Source organism: Calliphora vicina, chromosome 1, assembly GCF_958450345.1.
Source record: "Calliphora vicina chromosome 1, idCalVici1.1, whole genome shotgun sequence".
Lineage (NCBI taxonomy): Eukaryota > Metazoa > Arthropoda > Insecta > Diptera > Calliphoridae > Calliphora > Calliphora vicina.
In genome coordinates, this window is record NC_088780.1 from 21969865 (window position 1) to 21991282 (window position 21418).

Here is a 21418-nt window from a genome sequence, read left to right on the forward strand (position 1 = left end):
ATATGCAAAATAGTCAACAAAGCAAATAGCAAAAAAGCAAAACAAACGAATATCTCATGCGACTACAACAATCATCAAACACAGATAAATAGAAGAATATTGAATTGATATAGAGAGGGGTTCCCAGCAAATATTTTCCTTCATCTAACTATTCATAAAATAACAAACAGACGGCAGCAGCACGTGCTTTTATTAAAGAGCCAGCGAACTTTTGTTGTTTGGGTGTGAATGAGTTAAAGCAAAAAAATAAAAATATTAGAAAAAAAAGATACTGATTGCCTTTGTCGCTATTATTCATGTGACAATAGTTTATGTTACAAAGATCATCGAGTTTAATTTGCAAAAAAAATACTATATTATACAAACATGTGCAAATAAATGTTATTATTGCTGTTTAATTAATTAACTTTTTAAATTGAAAAAGATTTAATTTTATATAAATTTAATTAAGCTATTTAAAGCTTTCTTAAAAAAACATTATTAAAGTGTTACTTTTATAAATTTAACAAATTTAAACCAAGGTGTAAAGAGAAAATCTGATGGGTTCTGAATGAGACTAAAGTCTAGGAATCAATGAATATTTCAAATTAAATATCCATCAAAAAAATCAGAGTGTAATATTCCATTTCTTGAAATAAATACCCTCAATATTTAATTGTTTCATTCTAGGAAAATTACCCGATGTAAAGGTGATTTATTTATTCTCTCACTTAATTTATAATTTAATTGTTGATTTAATAATAATTTTCCACTACTTAATTACGTGTTTTTTATTTGATTAAGACTCTTAATTAAACATCTACATAATATTTACCCGTAACACAAATATTTGTTCAAGTATGACAAAATTAAATATTTTAATTATAAAGCAGAACTAATTCAACTATTCCAAATTCCATACAAAAATATTTATATAAAAGTTAAATTCGCTTTATAACAAAATCTCAAATTTAACTTTTTATTTAGTTTTTCTATAAATTACATTTATGTTTATTTATATATAAAAAAAAATGTGTCACGAGTAAAAAAAAATCTAAAGCATGAACCATTTACACGTTTTCCTATTATTCTCCATATCAAAACAGCCCGAAAAAATGACAATAGATTTCGAGCAAAAAAAAAAAAATAAGTAATTTAACGTGTAGAAAAACGTGTTCATATTGAATGGTTTTGCATGCAGCAAATTATGAGTTTAGCATTACTTAGGATGACAAAAACTAGGAAAATTATTTAAAAAAAAACAACTAAAACTTTTTAATATTTTCATTCATGGAAAAAAAATGAGAATTAATTGCATTTAAATCAAACTTTTGTCACATCTGAAATAGAGGAAGGATAGAGGAAGGATTATAATTGCTTGCATGAACTTTATATTGAAATAGGAGAGCTCGTGCTGATTTGGATCATAGAGGGGTCGTCGGTCATTGTATTCTTCAGGTAGTGTAATATAAGATTGTAAGGTGCAATTATAAAATTTTAAATTATAAAGTGTACTTTAAATATCTACATACACTTTGAATGTTTTGTAATTCTCAGTTAGTTTATGTACATTTGAATATAAGAAGTCGAGATAAGATGCTTAAGTCATAGAGAAATATATATAGTTGTCAAAAACCTAAGTGCTGAGAATGTGTCAGTAAAAAAGCTATGTGAAAATAAAAACAACATTCTTATGTGTGATTTTTTGAATAATTTTTATTTTGAGTTTTTTTCTAGTTTCCGCTCTATGGCTTAATTACTGATCTCGTTATATTTTTTTAACACTTTTTTTTCTGTTACTTGGTGGGAAGAAGTAACGACATCGGAAAGTATACAGATTACTATTGATATGACCTAGTGGTGTTGGAAAGGATGTTGACTATAAAACCCGCAAAGACTTTTCTTGTGACATTGCCTGCGCACTGCCAGCGCACTGTGGTATAGAAAAACAAGAGAGAAATAAATCTGTAACTTCTAAACGGTTAGTCTGGTTCGAATGAAATTTCACATGCCCAAAGAGGAAGTGTTGTCGAGTTTATGTTAAATTTTTCTTCCTTTGTGTGTCGATTTCTCCTCGTCCAGCACTACAAGGAGATATTCGTATTTGAGAAATAAATTTTCAAAATTTTTACCCATCCTACTCCAGTTTTTTGATAACAACAGGTCCAAATATTTTCCTATCAAATAAAAAAAGAATTGTTTAAAAACTAGTAAGAAAGCTACATATATTCATCTGTGTCGAATCTTATATACCCTTCACCAAATTATACTTTAAAATACAAATTTTAAATATTTTTAGGTAAACAAAATTTATTTTTTTTTATTTTTTGGACATTTTTTTTTCGAATTGTTATTTTAAAATTTTTTTTTTAAATTTAAAAAAAAAAATTATCAAAAAGTTGTTATACGGGAATACAAAATTAATTTTTTTGTTAAGAATTAGTGTGCTGAATTCCCAATAATTGATAAATTCACTGAAATTTATTGTTGGGGGATAAGCTAGTTCCTATGCGCATTTCACTGGTTGCTTAGGCCAGATCATCAGGAAACCTTTTCCCAAAAGGTTTTAGAAAAACTAAAGATATTATACAAATAAAACATTAGAGTGAATGAGAATTACAGACACTCAAGCTTTATTTGTAAAAATGTTTGTTTTTTAAAAATATTTTTCCAAGTTTTACCCATTGTAGGTCTAACTTACTATGGTCTTATATACGTCGTTGCAAATGTCTTTGAAATATCTATCATTAGATATCCATATTGTCTATATTAATGACTTAGTAATCCAGATATAGGTGAAAAATCGATTTTGCTGATTTTAAATAGGAAACTTCTCGAAAGCATGTCTGACAGAATTATTGAAGATTTGGATCCCGAAGATATCTGGGGTCTTCAGAAAATTGATTTTAACAGACAGACAGGCAGATAGACGGACATGGCTTAATCGACTCCGCAATCTATAAGGAACCAGAATATAAATACTTTATAGGGTCGGAAAATTATATTGTGGAAATTACAAACGGAATGACAAACTTATATATACCCTTCTCACGAAGGTGAAAGTTATATGCATTTGAATTTAAAAAAATTTAAAAACGCTATTTTTCGCTTGTTTTTTGGGAAAAAAGAACTTTTTTCTTTTAAAGTTATCTAAAAAATTTCTAAGAAGATGTTTATGGAATTTATACTTTTTGAAAAGCTAATATTCTAAAAGAAATAAATTTTTAAAATGTTTGTTACCTAGGGGACCCAAAAAACGCCTATTTTTTATGTAAAACTCAACTTTAGGCCATTAATTCTCAAATCGCATAGTCGATATCAAAATTTAGTAATCCATTTTAAATGTCCCAATATGTTTTTAATTATTTCCTAAAGGGTTCCGATAATATTATAGACAAAAAAGTAAAAAAATCGCTTTTTAGGGATTTTTCAATTTTTTTTGGGGAATTGCGGGATTCCTGATAAAAGATATTCTAATGCGTTTTTAGTTTTGCATTGTCAATAGAAAAATCTATATAACAGTAAAATTTCTTTAAAATCTATTCATAAATAAAAATTTAATTTCAATTTGAAAAATTTGTACATATGTATCTTTGCAAAAACTCAATAAAAAATATTTTTTGTCATATTTTTCAAAAATGTATTCCATGAATTTTTTAATTATCAAATGTTATATATATTTTTGAAAAATAGGCAAAATACCCTATCCATTTATATATAATATGGCTAATTAATTAGGGAAAAAAATAGCTATTCATAAACATATTGTTAGGTAGACAAAGGTAGGCAGTCCAGCAGATCTAGACTTGACCTTGCAGATCCGGAACATATATGGGAATGAAGGTAGAGTATATACGAAGTAGGTCGGAAGGGGAGGAATATGTCAGACAACGTCACAAGAAATCCAAGCACCTAAAACTTTCATTCGAAACAACAAATATATGACGATTCCAACGTATTCTCGTACCTCGAATCAAATTTGGGTGCCCCGATAGACCAGTAGATAGTGTGCTGCATTATTAAACTGAGGGTTACGGGTTCGACTCACGCCAGAGATTTTGGGTGCATCTGCAGACAAGCAAAAGGCTTCGCAGTTTGTGTCTGTTTAAAAAAAAAAAGAATATCTGAAACTCCAACCGTTTCGTTATTCATACGAAGACATGGTGGTGGTGCAATAGGTAGTCGTTTGTGTGTCAATAAGCAACACAGAGTTTTGAGTGTGTTGAAATTAACACGGTTCAATTCAGTTCTCATCTGGAGATTGTTGTAAGGTCATGACTTATAAAGTCATCCATATTTGAGGAGCCGCAAAAGGTACCTTTTCAATCAATTTCCCAAAATTTTTAAATTTTCAAAAAAGTACCTTTTGTTCTGCGGCTCTCCATTTATTCTAGAGAGCTTGGACTATGGTCAAATGAATATGAGTGACAAATATTACTGTCATCTGCGAAAGAATAAATTGGATTTGAAATGATTCTTTGTAAACCATTCATTAAAATTAAAAAAAAGGAAGGAGAAAGAACAGAGCCTGGGGGACTAGTTAAATATAAAGTTCTCGGAACAAATCTATTACTACCCTAATGGTACGTCCACGAAGGAAAATTCAAATAAAACGAGAAATTAACAGTTTAGAAGAAATCATTATTAAACTAAACTATTAGGAATAAAATAAAAAAATCACATGACTATGTAATGAAACTGAACGTTTTTATGATTACTTCTTTTATGTAATTTTTTGTCCACACTTGCCTACATTAAGAAAGTTCTCCTCTAAACAGGCATAAAATGATTTACTAAGATAAATATTTAAAGATTTACAGAATAAAAAATCGTTTGCCAAAATCTCATACTGCAGGGCATATCAAATTCGACTTAGACAGCCTAACATGACATATTTTAAAACAAACTACCTGTTCCAAAAGCAAAAGGGCACAAAAAACTACTCAATATATTTGTTTGTTATACGGTTGACTCCCCAAGGAGGAAGTCACATAGTTTTTCTACTTGATTTATGGTACATTTTTTTTTAGAAAACTATTAAATTTTGTTTGTTTTATATTTTATATTTCTTTTTTTTTCTACTATTTCTTGTCCTATACACAGTTCAAATCGAAAATTTATTGAACTCTTTCTGGTGCATTACAGTACCTACGTACCCTAGATGTAAAATAAAGAATCGAGATTTCATTGTTGTATTTTTTTTTTTAATATTTTCTTTTTAGTCCAAACTACTTCTTTCTTGTGTAAAGGACATAAAGTGTTTTGAGCATTTGTTGTGCAGAGAGTATATGCAAAACTAAAACAAAAAAATCTTACTGTTAAAGGGTTAAGAAATAAGAGTAAAGGAAATATTAAGTTGAAAAGAAAAGTTTGAAAAGTTCTCTTAAGGTTATATTGTAGAAATTTAATATTATTTTTTGTGTAACCCTTTAATCTTAAAGCTTAAATTTTTTTGTTTAATTTTCTTTTAAAATATGACATGAAGGACCTTTATGTTTGTGAGTGTGTTTGTTGGTAAATGTTTTGCCAGTACAAGTTCTTGCAAGATTGAGATTGACTTTAGTCAAAAGCAATAAAGTTTTTTAATTAATTTCTTTTTTATTGTTTTCAAAGTATAGTTTTTTACAAAAAATAAAAAAAGGAGAAAATATGAAATTTGTAAATGTAATTTAATGTTGTTAGAGTTTTCTTTAAATATAAAATGCAATTACATAAAATTATAATTACTTTTGTATACCCATATTGATTTTATCATTCCGTTTGTAACACAGCAAAATATTTGTCGCAGACCCATATTAGTATATATATTCTTGGATCGCGATCCAAATATCACAATATGTATTGAACGTGTAGCAGTACCCTAAGATTCGGCTCTGCAGGATATAACACTCAGACTGGTTTAAATTAAACATTACAAAGAAACCTCATAAATATTATTACTTATTCCAGCTGAACTTTATAATTATAAAATTTATTTTTATTAGCAAATTAAAACCTACGTGTTTGCGCTACTGTTTTTACTCTATTATTAACCAAAACTGTCAACTTTTAATAAATTCTTTACAAAAATATTGCCATTATTACAAGCAACAATAGCTTTAATTAATTTAATGCTTTAAATTTATAAAAGTTGTATTTTTTTTTTTTTTGCAACTTAATATCAGATTTCATTTAATGAAGGTAATAAAAAAATTTCCATTAATTATAAATCTATTATATTGATATAATTAATACAAAAAGAACACAATTCTCACGATATTTACACGTTCGTACACATAGAAACACATAAATAATTCACGTGAATAATCATATTTTATATTAATTATTGAATTAGTAATTAATGTTTTTTTTTTTATGTGACAGTAAATACGAGTAAAAATCAATATTCAAGACCACACCATTAAGTTGTAAGTTTTGCAAAAATTATTGTGTAGATTGTGGAATGTATTGTAACACAAGGCAAATTATTGAAAAAATGAGGCAGAAGTTATGGACTATTGTCAATCGTTCAATAATTTTACTTTTTGTAAAAGGTAAGGGAGAAAAAGGACTGTCAATTGTTACTTTTGTAATCTAAAGTGTACCCAGTTTATTTGGACAAAATTGGTCTAAACAACAAACAAATTTGAACAAAATATTCGCCCGTGTAATAGGTAGGATCACTTTTTAAAACATTGTTTATATTATGGAGCAATATTTGGTCAATTCACAAGATCTCCTATCATGTCATATTGTCATAAAGTCCTAATATTTTACAATGGTTTAAAAATATTTGCTGAATTCACAAAACCCCTTGTATCATGTGTATTATTGTATTCAATACAATAGTGTAAGCTTGTTGTTGGAAATTTTCATACAAAAATTAAATACACTTTTATTCTATTGGTCAATTCACAAGGTCTCTTATCATGTCATATTGTCATAATGTCCTAATATTTCACAATGGTTTTTATTGTTTTTCGAGCAAAAAATGTCCTAAAATAATACTACTATGTATGCTATGTTTATTGTGTTATCGTAACCAGCCAGCAGAGACCTGCGCCGAATGCCTAAGAGTCGGTTATATATTAGGACATTATGACAATATGACTGATAAGAGACCTTGTGAATTGACCATATATGTTTGTAAATTTGTTTACTTTTCTCTGAGCTCACATAGTACCCGTATTAGTGAGAGAGTAATTTGAAAAAATTGAGAGTCGGACTACATCAGGGAAAGGCAAAACATGGGCGCCGCGTTTTTCATTTACTCTTCTCTTACGTACGTGTGCACACGCATTGCAGAGAAATAAACAACTTTTAATCAGTCTAGCTTGAGAACTCAAACAAGCAGGTTGTGTATCGTTTTTATCGTACAATTTAAGAATCATCGTTGCCAGTGAAAAAAATATGTCCCAACATTTAAAGATGTATGATGAACAATATGAGATTTTACATTTTTAATTGGGGAAAAGCGACGAAAGTTTACTGGCAACACCGATTCGAGGTGAGAGCGGAGAGAGTGTATAACTAATACAGTCGTAAAATGCAATAGTATAGGTTGCCTTTCCCTGGTTTAATACAAGATACACGATACAAAATGTTGTGAATTCAGCAATTGTTATTGCCTTTCAAGAAAAAAATTTCCTAAAATAATAATACTCTGTATGCAATGTTTATTGTGTTATCGCAACCATTCAGCACAGACCTGCGCCAAACACCTAAGAGACGGTTAAGTCGAGTCGCGAAATATTAGGACATTATGACAATGACATTACATTATGACATTACAAAATTAACTGAAAAACAAACAACATAATTAATTATATTCTGAAAAAAGGGAACAAAAAAAATATTCACTATTTCGCTACTGACAAAACAGTGGAAACTTTTAAACTTCTGCAAGAAAGAAGTGTAAAACGAAACGTTTAAAGTTATTTTATTTTTAAATTCTGGTAATTTTTCACAATTTTTTTTTTCTAAGTTTTTCGCATAATTTCTTTTTCTTTAAATTTAACGAAAATGGCTAAAGTTAAGATTTGTGTAGACTTAAAAATTAAAATAATTAGCTGGTTTAAAACAAAAAAGTATCTGTGATAAATATTCAATAAATAAATCAGCAGTTTCAAAAATTATAAAGAAATTTCGTGAGACTGGTTCTGTAAAAACTCAACATTTAGGTGGAAGTCCTCGTAAGACTACTCCTAGACAAGATAATTTAATAGCGAGAGAGTTCAAGAAATTTCCAAAAATAAGTCCTCGAGAGGTTGTTAATAGCCTAAAATTAGAAATAAGTACCCGAACAGTTAGTCGCAGAGCAAATGAGGCTGGTCTTGGTTGCTATCGTCCTGTGAAAAAAAACACTCATTTCTAAAAAGAACCGTTCTGCTCGTCTACAATTTGCCAGGGATAACTTAAACTGGTCTATACAGAAATGGAATACTTTCCTCTTTTCCGACGAGTCCAAATACAATTTAAGAGACAATGATGGGAGAACATTTGTAAGACGACCAAAGGGAAAAAGATTAGATCCAAAGTACACAAATAAGACTGCAAAGTTTGGCGGTGGCAATATTATGGTATGGCGATGTTTTTCAGGGCAAGGTATGGGCCCAATTCATATTCTAAAAGATACCATGACAGGTATATGATACAGAACCATATTAAACGATTTTATGTATCCATACGCTGAGGAAAATATGCCCCTACTTTGGAGATTCCAACACGACAACGACCCGAAACACACCTCTAGGGTTGTAACCGAGTGGTTACAATCCAACGAGGTACGTGTTTTGAAGAGGCCTGCCCAATCGCCAGATCTCAATACCATAGAAAATCTATGGGAAATTGTAGATCGTAAAATAAGGACCCAAAATTACACCAGGAACGAAGATTTATCGGAGGCGGTTATAAGGGAATGGCAAAATATTTCAAAGGAGACCATTGACACTTTAATTGGTTCAATGCATCGTCGATGTGTAGCAGTTATAAAAAATAAGGGATACCCAACAAAATATTGAGTTATTGCAAAGTTTAGACCATATTTGTTAAAATAATACCTAAGTTTCCATTGTTTTGTCAATGCCGTAATAAAGAAATCTTTTAATTTTGTTTTCTCATTTTTAGAATTTAATTAATTATGTCCTTTATTAAAATACTACAAAAATGTTAAAATTTTTTAAAAAATTATTTCAGATTTTAGGCCACTAATGAAATATTTGGAAAAGTTTCCATTGTTTTGTCAACCACTATATATCAACAATATAATTTTCCGACCCTATAAAGTATATATATTCTGTATCCTTATAGATAGCGGAGCCGATTAAGCCATGTCCGTCTGTCTGTCTGTTGAAATCAATTTTCTGAAGACCCCAGATATCTTTGGGATCCAAATCTTCAATAATTCTGTCAGACATGCTTTCGAGAAGTTTCCTATTTAAAATCAGCAAAAATCGGACCACAAATGGCTGAGATATGAGGAAAAAACCAGGACAACCTCGATTTTTGACCTATATCTGGATTACTAAGTCATTAATATAGACAATATGGATATCTAATGATAGATATTTCAAAGACCTTTGCAACGACGTATATAAGACCATAGTAAGTTGGACCTACAATGGGGCAAACAATTTTTAATCCGAATTTAATTTTTCACCAAAAAAAAAAAAAAATTTAAATACATAATTCCAAAATTTTTTTTTTCCAAAAAAATTAAAAAAAAAACAAATGGCTGAGATATGAGGAAAAAAACAGGACTGGATTATTAAGTCATTAAAATAGACAATATGGATATCTAATGATAGATATTTGAAAGAACTTTGCAACGACGTATTTAAAATCGGCACAGCCGACTATAGGTCCTGTTTTCTGTAACATCTTCGACTCATATCCGACCTACTGACTTGTTAATACATAATTTCATATTGATTTTCCCCTGCAAATATTTGCTTTAATATCAATTATATTCTGTTGAATTTATTATTAGTTACTTCTACATATTTTCCTTTATTTTTATTTATTTGCTACTAATATTATTTATTATTAACGATACTTTTTGTTGCTCAGCATAATTGTGTGTATTGTGTGCAAGCGTGCTGTCAATTTCACTCTTGGATGCTTCAAAAAATTTCTACGAAATACTAAGTTCATTCATATTTAATGCTCTAATAGAGCATTTAAATATGTATTGTAGTTTTCTTTTTTCATATTTTTTTTTTTTTATTTTTTTACTCTAATTTGAATTTTTGTGAAAACTCCTCAAAAAAATTTACTAGCAGAACTGAAAACAATAGAAAACAAATTGCTTAAAACTATAATTTATTATTAAACAAAATTCACTGGGTCACATTACCACTTGATGAATACTAAATAATAAGGTTTTTGATGTTTAAACAAAAGAGTACTTAAATAAATATGAAAAAAAAGTAAATACGTTACAATGTCTGTGAAGTGGTCTATTGACATTTTGTGTCCAATCTTATGATCGTAGTCATCGAAAACTGTTCCTATTAATTATGTTTTAAAAGCCTGTCATAAACAATTTTGTGTAAAAAATAAACTATAAAATTTTTAGAAAGTATGACAAGTAGAGTTTAGGAAATATCATAAAACTGTATAGAAAATTATGAGACAGTTACATATACATATTACCATAGGACTTCTAATTTGTAACGTGCAGTTATAAAAGTCAATTCATCAACTTTTTTAACTTTTTTGGCTGGCCTGGGCGATCTTTGTCTTCCGTGTTAAAATCTCTACTTCTGAAACCGATGGAATACATTCACCATAAGCTTTGCTAAGCAATCGTTTACCTAATTTCAGTTAAATTTTGAATATTTTTCTCCCTTCACGCCCTTATCATCTTTAAGGGTTAAATAATCCAACCGTTATAGGGTTAATTTAAAAAATATTAACAAATTTATTCTGTGTACGAATGAAAATAAAGTTAGCATGTTTTGTTTTTAGTTATTGTGTGCGGTCTGCACGCCATTTATTTTAATTTTCGTATAGTTAGTTTTCTCTATGCAAGTGAAATAATTTTATATTGTTTTTATGAAATTTTATTTAAAACAAACGCACACACTCATACACATAATGCAAGTAATAATTAAATAAATTTATATATGAACATTTCAAATTGTCGCACGAATGCCAATTTTAAATAATAATACAAACTTTTTTTTGGTTTAAAACTTATTTAAAAAGCTTTATAAATATTAAATTGAATAATATTTAGTTTTTTGTTCATTATTTAACTATATTTTATTTATTTAAACGTTGCAACGTTATTTCATTTGATAAAATTAATTACACACAGCAACAAATTATTTAATAAATGTGGATTAAATATTGTGTGAGTTTATATTCCTGACAGTAGCAGCTTATATTATTAAATTAATTCCTTTGCAGTTGCAGATATTTTTAATTTATAAAGCAACTAATTGTGGGAATATTTTTAAAAAAAAGGTTGTTTGAGATCTGAAATATATTGGTATTATGCAAAGAGATATTTTACTCCAGTAATTCACATATTATACTCCAGTAATTCACACATTATACTTGCCAGTAATTCACACAGTGGTCTAGTTACTTGACTGACCACAAGTGGTATATTCTACAACAATAGCAATGGACAATTTAAATGATTTCTTTTTGTTTTTGCTTTATGAACTAGCTACTTTATTGACTCTTTGTAATCTATAGTTGGGACAATTGCCGATCGAAAAAAATGCTAACAAAAAACAAGTAAGAGAGCTATATTCGGCTGTGCCGAATCTTATATACCCTTCACCAAATTATACTTCAAAATAAAAATTTTAAATATTTTTAAGTAAACAAAAGTAATTTTTTTTTTAATTTTTTGGAAAAAAATTTTTTCGAATTGTTTTTTTAAATTTTTTTTTTTGGGTTTTTTAAATTTTTTTTTTAATATTTAGGTATGATAAAGCTTTCTTCGAGGTACAATTTTGAGTCCGCCTTTTGCGATGTAAATACAATTTCCCATAAGATTTCTATATGATTGGAAAATGGCGATTGGCCACTTAACCACTGGGTTGCAACACTAGAGGTGAGTTTGGGGTCATTGTTGTGTTGAAATCTACAAATTGGGAAGACATTGTTTAAAATGGATATGGATTCATCCCAAAAGAGAATAGTATGCCATTTATGTCTCGACCAAAAAAAATCTTGACAAATTGTATACGACCAATCCGGTTTTAGGAGGATTTTTCGCGAGCGGATAGCAACCTAGACCAGCCTCATTTGCTCTGCGGCTAGAAGCTCAAGAAATAATTTCCAATTTTATGTTATTGATAACCTCCCGGGAAGTAATTTTTAAGCTCCCTTGAAGTTAGAGTGTCCAAAAAACCGGCAAATTTATAAAATCGGTTTCCGGTTTAACCGAAAAAGTGAGCTTTTGAAAAAACCGGTTTTGATTTCTGTCTTTTAAAAAAACCGGTTTTGGGTTTTGTCTTTAACCCTTTAATGCATATTGTTGCCAATTATCTACATTCCAGTTCCACTTAATTTTAGACGAATAAAAGCTTGATACTAATTCAGAAAAATCAAATGGAGTACGAAAAGTTTCAGCTAACGAAATTCTAAATCAAACTAAAGTTAAATGAAATATAATAAATAAAAATCAACTAAATATTTGATACTTTATAGAAAAATAAAAGTAAAAATCATGCATTTAAGGGTTAAAAAAATCGGTTAACCGGTTTATATTTAAAATTTTTGATTCTTTAAGCTCTATCTTTATGCAATTATTTTATATCTTTTACGAAATATTGTCAAATGCTACAATTTTCTATAAAATAAAACAATATTTTTAAAAATGGTATCAAAGTTTTTCAAAAATATGTTTAAATGAGCTTTAGAAAATATATTTCATTAAAACCGTATAACCGTCTTACAAAAACCGATTTCTCAAAAATCCGAAAAGTTAAAGAAACCCAAAACCAGTCGAGTTTACAAAGATGAAAAAACCGGTTAACCGGTTTTCGGTTTTGGATACTCTGCTTGCAGTACATGTAAACATTTTTTTTATATTTTTTGAAACAATCCGCCACTAAAATTTTTTATTTTTTTAGTTCTAAAATTTTCACAAATCTTGTTTAAGGTGATTTTTAGTAACTATTTAAAAGAACTTGTCGTGCGAAAAAATTACAAAATTACAATTCTGACCCAGAGTTCAAACTGTGTCCACAGGGTTATTTGATTTAAACTTCAACTTTTGTATAAATTTAAGCAACTATGTGTATGGAAATTTTCCACTTCATTCTGTATTCAAGTTTTCGTCAACATATTTTTTTTGTTTTATATCAACCAAAATTAATGTGAGAGGGTGGAATGAAAGGACAAAAAATATTTTATATACATAAGTATATAGATACATACAAACATACTACTTTTTGCAACCCATTAGAATTGTCATCATCATTTCAATATATTTTTTTTTTTTTGTAAATGTCAACAACAAAGTCTAGCAGCTGAGCGATAACCAACCAACAATGAATAAAAGAAATAGGAAAATGAAAAAAGGATGGAACAAAAAACTTTATTAATGAAAATAAATATTAACTAACAGCTGGAAAAGTAGACGCCAAAAAAGGAGTTATATGTAAAACAGGGTGTTGAAATAAAAAATGTTTTTTTTTTTATTTTTCTAACAAAAGAAACGAATTTAAAAGCCTCTTGGTAATGTTAAAAAATGTAGCAGCAAAATCTAGTTCTTAGTAAACTACTATTTTCCATCTATTGTAAAATAAAATCAAGTGTATATTTCTGTTATTTGGGAAGTTAACAGAGATCTGCGCCGACCAAGTTCCACGGCGGTGACAAGGGCTAACCCTAAAAATGTCGACAGCGGCTTAATATCGGCCGTCAACCTGTTAAAAGAATAATAACTCAAAACGTGAAATTGGAGCTGGATAATTTATTAAATTATGTAATTTTTTAAATCGTTTGGCAGAAGACAATTATAATAATAAAATAACGTTTAAAAGAACATGATATTCGAGGAATAGAAATAAAAAATATTACTTTAATTCTTCCCAAGGTCTATTAATAAGATCTGTGCAACTAAACAGCTGATAATTTTTTGTCCCTTTGTGTTTACATACTGTGTTTGTCAAAATTTGTTTACAGTATTTGACCGCCATTGTATTTTTTTCAAATTAAAAACATAAAAAAATAATAAAAAGTGTCGTGAACAAATTGAAAACGAAAAAATTAAGTTAAAAACATAAAAAAATTAATAAAAAATGCGTTACTGCTCTTCAATAGTTCTTGAATTTCATATATGTATCTAAAAAAATAAATGTATGTTGTTGAAAATAAAACTATTTTATCTATGTTTGTTTTGGTAATGTTTTTGACAAGTTCAGTAAAGTTATTCACAAACAAAATGGCAGTTTTTCTTTTTGTTTTTGAATTGTTGTAGAGTTGCACAGACCTTATTAATAGACCTTGATTCTTCCTAAGACAATCCAGTTGTAAATTCATGGTTTTCACATGCTATATTTCCGGACTTTTTTATTGTAAATTCAACTTCTTTAAAACAACTTTTACTTGTTCATTTAAATGTTACAATCACAGTTCAATAACCTAGATTTTAAAGTTGAATTTTAAAAATAAAAAATAACCCTTCTCTAACAATTCAGTTAGCGAGATACAAAACTAGTCTGATAAAAATGTTACAAAGAAATGTTTGCCTCATCACGCACTTGGAATTGCAAATTAGTTATTTTAGCCTTTCATTATAACCATAAAAAAACCCTGGAAAAAATTTAAACTTTTTGTTTGAGTTGTGCAATATAGTTACAGTCAGTCAGTCGTCATGTCTTTATTTTTGGTTCTTGTTTTTTGGCTTCAAAAAACTCCCTTTACTAATGACATTTTGGCAAACGTACCATTCGTTAGCTGTTGGTTGCAAATAACCGTCAGGGAAAAGGTTGAACAATTGTTTTTTTTATTTTTTTATTTTTGTATATATTCCTTTTATTTTCTAAACTAAATTGTAGATCAACAAAAAGTAAAGATGTAGAAAAACTGCATTTTAATTATGCAATGCTGTAGAATAAAAGAAAATGCAGTTTGTAAAACATGGGGAATTGGAATTGAAAGATATTAGTCCAAATTATTTTTAAGTTTTATGCTATATAAAATTCATAAATTCGAAACATTTCCACTTAAACCTTAAAATAAAAGCCACAAAGTTAAACAGATCAGTTTTACTTTATGGCAGTGGGATAGTTTAATCCTTTCAAGTCACCAGGGACTGATTACTTATTTTCCTTTTAATCATTTTAAGTCACCAATCAGTATTTCATCGACTTTATTTACAACATTGCAAAGACGTTCATGTAAGGAGCTTTAGCAAGTCACAACACGCATACTCGAAGAGGAAATCAGTGGGTTGATCAACGAATAACAAACAGGACGGGGGACATTCCCAAAGGGAAGTGCCTTCAATTCAATTCAGTTTTGGTGTTTGATTGTATATTGGCACTCTAGTGGAACCTTGTCATAAATATAATTCTTTTCAGGTTCAGTTGCTTATACTGATGACATCGTGATACTTTAACAAGTAAGAGAGATATATACCCTTCAGCAAATTATACTTTAAAATAAATTTAATTAAATATTTTTAGGTAAACAAAATAATAAATTGGTTTGAAAAAGAATTTATGATAAAAAAATTTTTGATGAAAAAAAATTCAGGTTAAAAAATATTTTTCCCGATTTTGACCCATTGTAGGTCCAACTTACTATATATAGCCTTATATACATCGTTGCAATGAACTTTGAAATATCTATTATATATTGTCTATATTAATGACTTAGTAATACAAATATAGATCGCAAATATGCCAAAAATCGAGGTTGTCCCGGTTTTTTCCTTATATCTCAGCCATTTAATGGCCGATTTTGGTCGATTTTAAATAGCAGCCGGAAGAAATATTGATGTATGAATCATGTATGTAAGTTATTTGGGGGCTACGGAAAGTTGATTTCAACATACATACGGACATGGCTATATCGACTTCGCTATCTATAACGATCCAGAATATATTATATACTTTGTGGGGTCGCAAATGAAAAGTGTAGAAATTACAAACGGAATGACAAACTCATATATACCCTTGCTACTCATGGTAAAGGGTATAAAAAGGGAACTCATAAAATCAGCTTTGGTCGTATCTATATCATGGGCTAAGGAGAATGGTCTGGAATTACTGAAATAACCCAAATATCTTGGTGTAGTTTTTGACTCTAAGATCTCGAGGAAACGCTGTGCAATTTTATACTTGTAAGAAGACCTATTGGTATTGGTTGCTACCAAAACACATCTTTCTCAGATTGGAGACTATCATGGACATAGTTCCCTTTGATATTTTCATCAAAAACTGTTCTGCAAAGAGCCAAACTATCAGACGAACTGAGTCGTGATCATATTGGACATGGAAACATCCAAGTCAGGGAAACATCAAGGACATGGAATTATCCTGCAAGTCACGGACTGGTCTATCTGTTGGTGATAATCGTATTATCGACTGCCGACCAAAGAGTAATAATCCTTAAGGATTATACGATCTCAGTTTACACTCTTGGCTTAAACAAAGAAACCGGATCCTGGTTATACTTCCTCCTGATATCTTAATCAGCAACCTATTTTCTAAGTCGTTCATAAGGCTCAAAGATTCATTTAAACTGAAGCTTGACCGTACTGGACAATAGGATTATATGGTACTCACACCAAATCCGAGAAAATCGACCAAAGAAAACTATTCTGTCTTTGTGCTGATGGGATAATTGGCTTGATGATTCAAAGACGGAAACAATTACTCGCTCCACTGAAGCTTAACACTGGACAATCAGATTATGTGGTACTCACACCGAATTCGAGAATATCGACAAGATAAAACTGTTATGTAATCTTTGTGCTGATGGGATTATTGGCTTGATGATTCAAAGACGGAAACAAGTACTGGCTCCACAATGTTTTTTCTGGATATCTCTCTAACTGGGAAATATCTAATAAAATTTCCAAGTGTAAATTTATTCCATTTCTTCGACTGCGAAAAACATACATGAATTTAATTAAGAGTTGATATCTATTTGGACAGAACTGATGCAAATAAAGCTCCCAGTTTGAATGTGCTGAAGTAGAAATGTCTACATCGCCATATTGAGCTAATATGGGTCCCGGAATCTAAAGGGATTCAGAATGTGTTCGAATATGCTTCGTCTTTAGACGATTCAGTGATTCGCAGAGACATTCGCATCCCTTTGGTTGTGATATCTTAAATTATCGATGAATGGTCCAGAATATTCAGAATACTCAGGCCCTATTTGGCACGGAAAAAGACAAGACCATTGTTGGTTTTTTTTTCTTTTTTTTGCTTGAACCAGCTATCCATAGACTTGGAACAAGGAAAATAGGTTATGGGAAGGATGATAGAGGTAGTAGTATTTGTGGACATATTGAGTTAAGATGGATACCGGAATCTGAAGGGATTGAGAACGTGGCGAATATGCTAAATATGTCATCCTTAGACGATTCAGTGACGAGCAGAGACATTCGCCTTTGCTTGTGATATCGAAAATTATCGATGAATGGTAACTTAGAGATGGTCTACGACTTTCATTTGTGAAATACCCAGAATACTCTGGTCCTATTTGGCACGGGAAAAGACCAAAACAATTGTATTCTTTTTCATTTTTGATTGGTCATCCCCAGAGACCCCTACTCATGTAATGCATTGTGTTAGCATTAGGAAAATAGTTAAAGTGAGGGAGGATAGAGGCAATAGTATTTGTGGATACTTTATTTGAATTTTCCTGTATTGAAAGTGACAGGAAAGACTTCAGCAGGAAGCATATTCCATATACGGACTCTACAGCTTAGGAACGAATTATCCCAGTAATGTGTTGTGCGATCCAGTGCTCAGTCGACCACGAATTGATGAGACCTTGCCGAAGAACGTGTATTGTGGGGTTACGGTAACAAGTTCCCTAAATTTCTACAGAGCATATTCCATTGTAATATCGGTAGAACAGAGAAACACAACCCACATTCCTACGATGTTGCAGTGAGTCAATAAAGCTGTATATCCTACTGTAATCGATAAGCACCTTCACCCTCTGCTGAACACGGTCGAGTAACTCCAAAATAGACTTCGAAGCACCGGCCATACATGAGAGTTGTATTCCATTTTGGGTTGGATATAAGTGATGTAAGTAGTAAGGAGATCAGATGGAGAAGACTAGCACAAATCGGTATAATGACTGTGACTGCCTTTCTCTACTAGAGCGCATTCAAATATATCTTGACAGACTAAGGTATCATGATCTGGACTGTCAACAAGTCTCTCGCTCGCTAGGAGTAGGAGTAAACTATCAATATTGTCTACGTACATGATTTATGGCCGTTATGCTTAGGGTCTTTATGGAGCAAAAATAACGGTAATTTTTATCCGTAGACATTGATTTGAAATGAATGTCTTGTTACATTTTAGGTAAATTTATCCGCATACCGTAGATATATATTTGTTGAGGTATTAGTAATCGAGTTATAGACCAAAAATCGTGGTATTTGTAGGCCGAATTTATATAGCCGGAATTATACCCGATATATTGATGTATCTGCCATGTTTGTAAGTTATTTGATAGCTTCGGAAAGTTGATTTCAACAGACATGGCTCTAATGACTCTTCTAAGTATAATGATCCAGAATATATATATATATTTAGACTCATGGTGAAGGATATTCAAATCCTTCCTTAAAAATCTCTGAAACTAATTACACTGTCCAACAAATTGAGACTTTTTGATTGGAACAGAATGGCGACCCTATAATTCTGAAAGGGCATATTTTTGTAGAATAAACTATATCCAGCTGGACTGAATTTTTTTTACAGTGGTTCAAAGTTTTTATTTTGAGATCGTAGGGAGCATTATACTAACTGAAAAAAACTGTTGTAAGTTACTGCCTGAGAGAATTCTTATTGTCAGAGTTATATTGTTAAATTTTATTGGGATCATTTTTGTGGAAGATCTTAACCCTATTTCTCATCTCTTAGGGGTCAAATTTGACCCTTTTTTAGATAAAATAAAAAAAATTCCTATCAAAAAGGACATTTAAGGATTAAAATGTTCAATGAAAATTTCAGTTTTCACCAAAGATACAAAAGGTGTAAATAAAGCTCTTTACGCTTAATTTGCAAAAAATCGCCAAAAATTCAAGTATGATCGGAATGAGCTGAAATTGACCCACAAAAAAAATGTCAGACCAGCTGGACTATAAGTTTATTATACAAAAATTATATACTCAACATGCCCTTTCAGAATTATAGGGTCGCTATTCTGTTCCAAAAATGCTGTTGGGCTGTGTTATTTAAATAAAAAGAAAAAAGCTAAATGATGATGATGGTTACTATCCACCCTTCTACGATAGATTTTATAAAAATCAAAATTAAATTCAATACCTATTTAAACCTGTTATAAGTTATACGATCATTTACTCCTTTATATACTAAACAGGTAGTAAATGTCAGAATTACTTAAAATTACTCTGCGAAACTCATATAACCGCCGATGTATGCAAGACAACATGACGGGCTGTGAAATTTCGTTTTAAAACCAAAAAAAGTTCGAATAATAAACTAATAAAATAACACAAATATTTTAAAATCAGCCTTTTATGACTGTTGCTTCCTTTAAAACCTAAAAAAAATCATTAATTTCCCCACTATAATTTTGTCCATTATCATTCTTTTTTACAACACTCGACAACAAAAGAAACCCAGAAACAAAATCATAAATTATAACATATTTTTTTAAGCTGGTTACATCAATACAATACCTACATATGGCAGATATAATCAAAAGGTAGCAGCTTATTTAGCAGGCTATTTTACTGCTACGTGTAAGAAAATTTTCTCTTATAAATACGAAACAAACAATATTTCGGTTGGGCTTAATCAAAACTGAAACACACCTTCAAAAATACAGAACACAATGAATAGTGTGTCTTATTTTCTGCTTCATATTTATTTTTTTTTTTGCACATTTCTTACAACATACAAATAATTTTAGATATAAATCTAATGAAAGTAAAACATAATTCAAAATAAAAGAATATAACAATACTTGTGTATATGAAAATAACATCTCAAGGATAAAACGTACTAAAATATTACATGTTTATTTATGTGTAGCTGAGTGTATAAAAAGTGATGTTGCAGCTGTAGTTCTGAATATTGGCTACACACTTTTGTTTGGTCTTTCGTTCCTTCGTATTTAGTTTGGTTGGCTGGTTGGTTATTTGCCATAATTTAGTTTAAACATGATAAGAAAATACTGGCCATAAACAATAATGTTAAACGAAGAAAAGGGTGTTAAGCTGTATAAATATGGTTTAAAAGACTTTAAAAGTCTCATAAATGAAGAGGGTTCATGAAATGATTTAGTTGAGTGTGAATTTTGTTGACCACGTGAAAAAATTGGAAATTTTTCAACCTAAAATTTTGATATCTTACTAACTAACTAAAATATTATTTGATGTTTTTATAAAAATACTGCAAAATATTTAAAATATTAAAAAAAAAAACATTCAAATATTAAAAATTTTAAACTTTAAACCTTCTTCTAAACTAATTGTAGAGGAGGACACAGGCTTTAAGAAAGTTAAATTTGTATTCTAACATAGCGATCACAAATTTAACTTTCTTAACTAAAAGATCAATAAGCTTTTAAAGGAATAGATCAAAGCTTTCTTTTGAGCAAACTAAAATTAAACAAGTAAGAGAGATATATTCGCCTGTGCCGAATCTTATATACCCTTAACCAAATTATACTTCAAAATAAAAATTTTAAATATGTTTAGGTACAGAAAATTTAATTTTTTTTTTAATATTTTGGAAAAAAATGTTTTAATGAAAATTAAATTTTTTTTAATTGTTTTTTTTCAATTTTAAAGTTTTTTTGTTTTTTCAATTTTATTTTTGTTTAACATTTAGCGAAAAAATAACTCTTGATGAAAAAAACAATTCGGGTTAAAAAATATTTTTTTCGATTTTGACCCATTGTAGGTCCAACTTACTATGGTCTTATGTACGTCGTTGCAAAGGTCTTTGAAATATCTATCATTAGATATCCATATTGTCTATATTAAGACTTAGTAATCCAGATATAGGTAAAAAATAGGTCAAAAATTGAGGTTGTCCAGGTTTTTTCCTTATACCTCAGTCATTTGTGGACCGATTTTCTCGATTTTAAATAACAACAGAGCCGGAAGATTTCGGAGATATTGATGTATAAATCGTGTATGTAAGTTATTTGGGGGTTTCGGAAAGTTGATTTCAACAGACAGACAAACAGACTGACATACGGACATAGCTTAATCGACTCCGCTATCTATAAGGATCCAGAATATATATACTTTATAGGATGG